General features: G+C 41.7%; 1 pseudogene; it reads right to left on the bottom strand.

Annotated features, from left to right (window-relative positions):
• Window positions 1-2,326: 2,326 nt before the first annotated feature.
• On the bottom strand, window positions 2,327-2,445 carry LOC128694702 (5S ribosomal RNA; annotated as a pseudogene).
• Between the last annotated feature and the right edge of the window lie 4,740 nt (window positions 2,446-7,185).

Genomic DNA, 7,185 nt, shown 5'->3' with positions numbered 1-7,185 from the left:
GGGGGATGATGAGTCACCTGTGTTGTGTGAGTGGGGGGAGGGATGATGAGTCACCTGTGTTGTGTGAGTGGGGGAGGGATGATGGGTCACCTGTGTTGTGTGAGTGGGGGGAGGGATGATGAGTCACCTGTGTTGTGTGAGTGGGGGGAGGGATGATGGGTCACCTGTGTTGTGTGAGTGGGGGAGGGATGATGAGTCACCTGTGTTGTGTGAGTGGGGGGAGGGATGATGAGTCACCTGTGTTGTGTGAGTGGGGGGAGGGATGATGAGTCACCTGTGTTGTGTGAGTGGGGGGAGGGATGATGAGTCACCTGTGTTGTGTGAGTGGGGGGAGGGATGATGGGTCACCTGTGTTGTGTGAGTGGGGGGAGGGATGATGGGTCACCTGTGTTGTGTGAGTGGGGGAGGGATGATGGGTCACCTGTGTTGTGTGAGTGGGGGGAGGGATGATGGGTCACCTGTGTTGTGTGAGTGGGGGAGGGATGATGGGTCACCTGTGTTGTGTGAGTGGGGGGAGGGATGATGGGTCACCTGTGTTGTGTGTGGTGGGAGGGATGATGGGTCACCTGTGTTGTGTGAGTGGTGGGAGGGATGATGGGTCACCTGTGTTGTGTGAGTGGGGGGAGGGATGATGGGTCACCTGTGTTGTGTGAGTGGGGGGAGGGATGATGGGTCACCTGTGTTGTGTGAGTGGGGAGAGGGATGATGGGTCACCTGTGTTGTGTGAGTGGGGGGAGGGATGATGGGTCACCTGTGTTGCAGCACAGGTTTCTTAATAATGCATATTGTAGGTATTGTGTAATTTGTTGCGAGTTGTATTATGGGTGATTGTCATTAAGCTTGGTGCATTATTTTTTTGTTGAGGTTGTAATTCAGGAGTTTTGTTTATAGCCATTTTGTGGCCTTTATTATTATACCTTTATTCCTTCTTGAATTGTGATATGTTTTAAAAACTTGTATATAGCATAGTGTCAGGTGTTGCCTGGATTGTTATGTGTTTATATATTGTGTTATTGATGCTGTCCTTGTTCAAGTCATTTTTTAATTTTAAGTAAACATGGGAATGTAGAATGTATTCATTGGTGGGGGGGGAGTGTAAGCAATAATGAGTAGGTTCCACTATATCTATGAACCCTTGTGTACTTGTGAAACAACGTACGTAGAAGCAGTCTGTAGGTTGTGTTAAGTTTATTTTAATGTCCTTATGTATGTGCTTATTCAGTAGATTGTGTAGTGAATGTTTATTGCTCATCACCAGTGTCAGTGTTACATATTGATATATGTACCCTTATATATTTGTACATGAAGTTTTAAATAAAATATAAAAAAAACAAGATGATCCGTAAAGCGTTAAGTGGATCATTTGCAGCTTTGTTTCCAAACTGAATGAAATAGGTTTTATCAGTATTCAAGGTAAGTTTATTAGTCATCATCCAGGCAGATATTTTCTGCAATTCGGCACTGACAGTGATGGCGAGTATGACTGGGTTTGGGTGGGAGAAGACGTATGCAGTGTCATCTGCAAATAATATGGGTTTGAGTAGCTGTGATGCATTCGGTAGATCATTGATGTAGATGAGAAAGAGGAGTGGTCCAAGGACGCTTCCTTGTGGGACTCCTGCTGTGATTGGTTGGGTAGAAGAGTTTGCACCATCTGCATATTATTATTCCTGAATCCAAACTGACAAGGGTTTAATATGTTGTGTGAGACGAGGTAGGAATAGATCCGTCTATGAATTAATTTTTCAAAGATTTTAGAGAGCAGTGGTAAGTTAGATATTGGTCTATAGTTATTCAAGTCAGCTTGGTCACCTCCTTTACAGATCGGAGTGACCCTTGCTATTTTGAGGATTGTTGGGAAGGTAGATGATTCAATGGATTTGTTTAAGAGTGTTGCAATAATTGGTGACAATACTTGAGAAGCTTTTTTGTACATAAAAGCAGTCAAGTTGTTTATGTCTCCTGCCTTGTTTTTAAGGGTGTTGATAATGAGCAAGACTTCTAGTTGGTTGGAGCTAGGAATAGCGTATTTGGGTAGGTACCTATGAGGTAGTCGGATGGACGGGAGTTAGAGCTCGGTATTTTGTTCGCTAGATTTTTTCCTATGGTGGAGAAGAAAACATTGAGTCTGTTGTTTCAGTTGGTGGGAACATGGGTTCGTCTGATTTGATTGTTTTGTTTTAGGATAACTTTTTAGTTCCAAGAATTTCAGATAGAGTTTTCCAGTTTTTTTTTCATATCACCTTTGATGCTATAAGAACATAAGAAAGGAGGGACACTGCAGCAGGCCTGTTGGCCCATACTAGGCAGGTCCTTCAAAGATTTATGCCAACAGCATTTGGTATTCCCAGGCGGTCACCCATTCAAGTACTAACCAAGCCCAACCTTGCTTAACTTCCCTGATCGGGCGAGAAGCACTGCGTTCAACGTGGTATGGCCGTTATGTAATCTATATTTATAATACAATTTTTTAGATCTTCTTGTCAGGCTGGTAAGAGCTGACGGGTAACGTTTAGACTGTTTACCTGGAGAGAGTTCCGGGGGTCAATGCCCCCGCGGCCCGGTCTGTGGCCAGGCCTCCTGGTGGATCAGAGCCTGATCAACCAGACTGTTACTGCTGGCTGCACGCAATCCAACGTACGAGCCATAACCCGGCTGGTCAGGTACCACTTTATGTGCTTGTCCAGTGCCTGCTTGAAGACAGCCAGGGGTCTATTGGTAATCCCCCTTATGTATGCTGGGAGGCAGTTGAACAGTCTCGGGCCCCTAACACTTATTGTATTCTCTCATAACGTGCTAGTGACACCCCTGCTTTTCATTGGGGGGATGTTGCATCGTCTACCGAGTCTTTTGCTTTCGTTGTGAGTGATTTCCGTGTGCAAGTTCGGTATTAGTCCCTCTAGGATTTTCCAGGTGTATATAATCATGTATCTCTCCCGCCTGCGTTCCAGGGAATACAGGTTCAGGAACTTCAAGCGCTCCCAGTAATTGAGGTGTTTTATCTCTGTTATGCGTGCCGTGAAGGTTCTCTGTACATTTTCTAGGTCAGCAATTTCACCTGCCTTGAAAGGTGCTGTTAGTAAGCGACCTGAAGAGTGTCATCATGGGCTTGGCCTCCCTAGTTTTGAAGGTTCTTATTATCCATCCTGTCATTTTTCTAGCAGATGCGATTGATACAATGTTATGGTCCTTGAAGGTGAGATCCTCCGACATGATTACTCCCAGGTCTTTGACGTTGGTGTTTTGCTCTATTTTGTGGCCAGAATTTGTTTTGTACTCTGATGAAGATTTAATTTCCTCATGTTTACCATATCTGAGTAATTGAAATTTCTCATCGTTGAACTTCATATTGTTTTCTGCAGCCCATTGAAAGATTTGGTTGATGTTCGCCTGGAGCCTTGCAGTGTCTGCAATGGAAGACACTGTCATGCAGATTCGGGTGTCATCTGCAAATGAAGACACGGTGCTGTGGCTGACATCCTTGTCTATGTCATGCCATGTTATTTGACCCATTCTATACTGTTTTTTTCATATTTGTGCTTTGTGTTAATGGATTTGAGGATGCTGGGTGTTAGCCAGGGACTATTCAGTCTCTTTGCTGTGATATGTTTAGTTTTTTGGGGTCAAGGTTTGTTGTAGAGGCAATGAGTTTTTTTTAGAAAATTATTTATACATTCATTCATGTCTGTACATGTTTCGAGCTCATTTTGCCAATCGATGTTATTCATAGCTGCTATAAAGTTGTTAACTGCTGTCTCGTTATGTAGTCTGAAGGTTACTTTAGTAATGTCTTGTGGCAATTTACCTAGATTAGTAATGAGAAAGGTTGGGTAGTGGTCTGTAGTGTTGTCTCTGATTATGCCTGATTTTAAATGGGATATGGTGTTTGTCCAGATGTGATCTATTAAGGAGATACTTGTCTCGGTGATTCTTGTAGGTTTAGATATTATTGGTAGCAACAGGCAGTTGCTCATAGTGTTTGTGAATTCGGTTACTTGTGGGTCCTGGTCGTGTAATATGTTTATGTTGGAATCACCCGTTAGTAGCAGGTGGTCTTTATTCATGTGTGCATCAGTAATCATGTTTCCTAGTTTTTCACTAAAGTGATAAATGTTTGACTGTGGTACTCTGTAGATGTTTATAACTGTGAGGGATTTTTGCAGGTCTTTTGATTTAAATTTGGCTATGATATATTCTCCATGTTCATCCCTTGTGCAAGATTTTTTGATACATTCGAGTTGATTTGAGTAGTATATAGCTGTTCCTTCCCCTTGCTGGTCTGTTCTACAGTTGTGTATGGCCATGTAGCCAGGAATGACATAGACATCTGTAATATCAGGCTTAAGCCAGGTTTCTGTGAGTGTGATGATTGATATATTGGAATGAAGGGAACTGAGTAATGCTGTGAGGTCGTCATAATGTTTGCTCAAGGATCTGACATTGTAGTTAAAGATGGTTATGTTATTGTTTGTACTGAGTAATGTCTTTGCTTGGTCTTCTGTGTAGTAATTACACTTGCTGAGAATGACTCTACAAACTAGATTTTCTGAGTAAAATATTATAAGATTTGTATTGAATCTACAACTAGACTTAGGAATAAGACTCTGTAGTTATTCTAAACTTGTAAAAATATAAAAGAACTAGGGATTATTATAGAATAGATAATTCAGTTATACACTTAGGCATCTAAATAGCACCTTAATTATTTTAACAAATGTGAGTTGATGAACTACGGTAGATATTTAGAGCTAAAATAAAGGAGCTAGTGAATATAATAATAAAAGAATGAATTAAAAACAAAAACAGTAGCACCTGGGATAGTCAATAGCACCTGGAGTATTTTAATAAATGTGACTATATGGACAAGAGGGAAAAAAATATTATAACACCTGAAAGTAGCCCTTTAATTGTTATTAAAACTAGGAGTATAGCAATTACTGAATAAAGGGCGATACAATGTATTGGTATATAGAGAAATATTTCAGGAGAAATATAAAAAGGGACTAAATTAAGTAGTGGTAAACAACCTTTAAAGGATAGATAGTCACTGTGATATGAAATTAATCTGAGAGTAAGATTTGCCTTATAGCATAAAGTTTGAGCAATTAATATCGCAAAAAATAAATATTATTTGAGATAGTTGATACTAGCTAGTAAAAGATGGTACAAGGAATTGCACAGTAGTGTAATAGGAACATACACTAGTTAGTTATTTGTAATTTGGGAGTAAAGGGAAAGTTTGGTAAGATTATAAGAGAATTATAACAGAACTTTAAGTGGGAATAATTGGTAATACAGATATTATTAAAGAGTAAGTATCTTTTTAACATAATAATAAATTGTGAATGGCAAATCTGGGACGATAGAATATGTAAGCAGATACAGGTATCTAGGCTTTGAGGTTCCACTACTTGGACCTGTTGTAACAAGACTTTGTCGCCAACACAAAGAACGACTAAGAGTTAGTTTAATATGTTTATTATGCACCCCATACCCATCCTGTGGGCGGTAGTCAAAAGATTACAGAGGTACATAATGGGTCCAGGGACTGGGCCTCACAGTTTTGATAGCTGAGCAAGTTACAGAGGTAATGAATTCACAATTTACAAAGGTAATGAACTCACAATTTACAAAGGTAATGAACTCCAGGTAGGTCTAGTCACAATCATGACAAGTTACAAAGGTATTTACAGATTACAGAGGTACACAATGGGTCCAGGGACCGGGCTCCAAAGTTTTGATGGCTGAACTAGGTACAAGGTAATGAACTCACAAGTTACAAAGGTAATGAACTCACAAGTTACAAAGGTAATGAATACTGTAAGAATGGTTACTTACGTTTATACATGGCTGCAATCATGAACAAATTTTAGAGTAATGAGCAATTCACACTTCCACACCCGGTCACAACTGTAGTGAGTTATTGGTGCAAATGTTGATTGCTGAGTCTCTCTCTCTCACACACACACACACACACACACACATACAAATTCATACACACACACATAAACACACACACACACACACACACACACACACACAACGAGTCATGGTACGTAATGATGTATCACAGTGGGCACCTGTGACGAGCGGGGTCCCACAGGGGTCGGTCCTAGGACCAGTGCTAATTTTGGTATATGTGAACGACATGACGGAAGGGTTGGATTCAGAAGTGTCCCTGTTTGCAGATGATGTGAAGTTAATGAGGAGAATTAAATCTGATGAAGACCAGGCAGGACTTCAAAGAGACCTGGACAGACTGGACACCTGGTCCAGCAAATGGCTTCTCGAATTTAATCCTGCCAAATGCAAAGTCATGAAGATAGGGGAAGGGCACAGAAGACCACAGACAGAGTATAGGCTAGGTGGCCAAAGACTGCAAACCTCACTCAAGGAGAAAGATCTTGGGGTGAGTATAACACCGAGCATGTCTCCGGAAGCACACATCAATCAGATAACTGCTGCAGCATATGGGCGCCTGGCAAACCTGAGAACAGCATTCCGATACCTTAGTAAGGAATCATTCAAGACACTGTACACCGTGTATGTCAGGCCCATACTGGAGTATGCAGCACCTGTTTGGAACCCGCACTTGATAAAGCACGTCAAGAAACTAGAGAAAGTACAAAGGTTTGCGACAAGGTTAGTTCCAGAGCTAAGGGGAATGTCCTATGAAGAAAGATTAAGGGAAATCGGCCTGACGACACTGGAGGAGAGTGGGGAAGGAAGATAGTAGAGCTTGGTAAGAAAATGGAGGAGCGAATAGCTGAAGAGTGCAGGAAGTGGGAAGTACAGGTCTTAGCAGCAGAAGCTAGGATACAGTGCTTAGAAGAGAAACTGCAAAGCCTGAAACAGATTAGAGAGACAAATGACAATTCAGGTGTGACATCAGGAAATTCAAAGTCAGGCGCAGACAAGGGGATGGTAAGCAACAACGGAGACATGCCGAACATGAAGGCCCTATCAGACCCACGTGGGGCCAGGGAAAAGACGATGAGCACACTAAGATCAAACGACAGGTCCGAAGACAATGAAGGTATGCTATATGCAGAGATTCTAACAGCCAACTGCAGTAGCAAGGGACAGCTGGTCAGGAAAGACAGTCCACTGAGAATAGAAGTTTCAGATATGACAGGGACTGAAGGCAAGAACATGTCAATGGAAGGAAATAAAATGCCTCAGAGG

Source organism: Cherax quadricarinatus, chromosome 6 (assembly GCF_038502225.1).
Source record: "Cherax quadricarinatus isolate ZL_2023a chromosome 6, ASM3850222v1, whole genome shotgun sequence".
Taxonomy (NCBI): domain Eukaryota; kingdom Metazoa; phylum Arthropoda; class Malacostraca; order Decapoda; family Parastacidae; genus Cherax; species Cherax quadricarinatus.
Note: the sequence above shows the minus strand (reverse complement) of the source record. Positions and strands in the feature narration are given on the sequence as shown.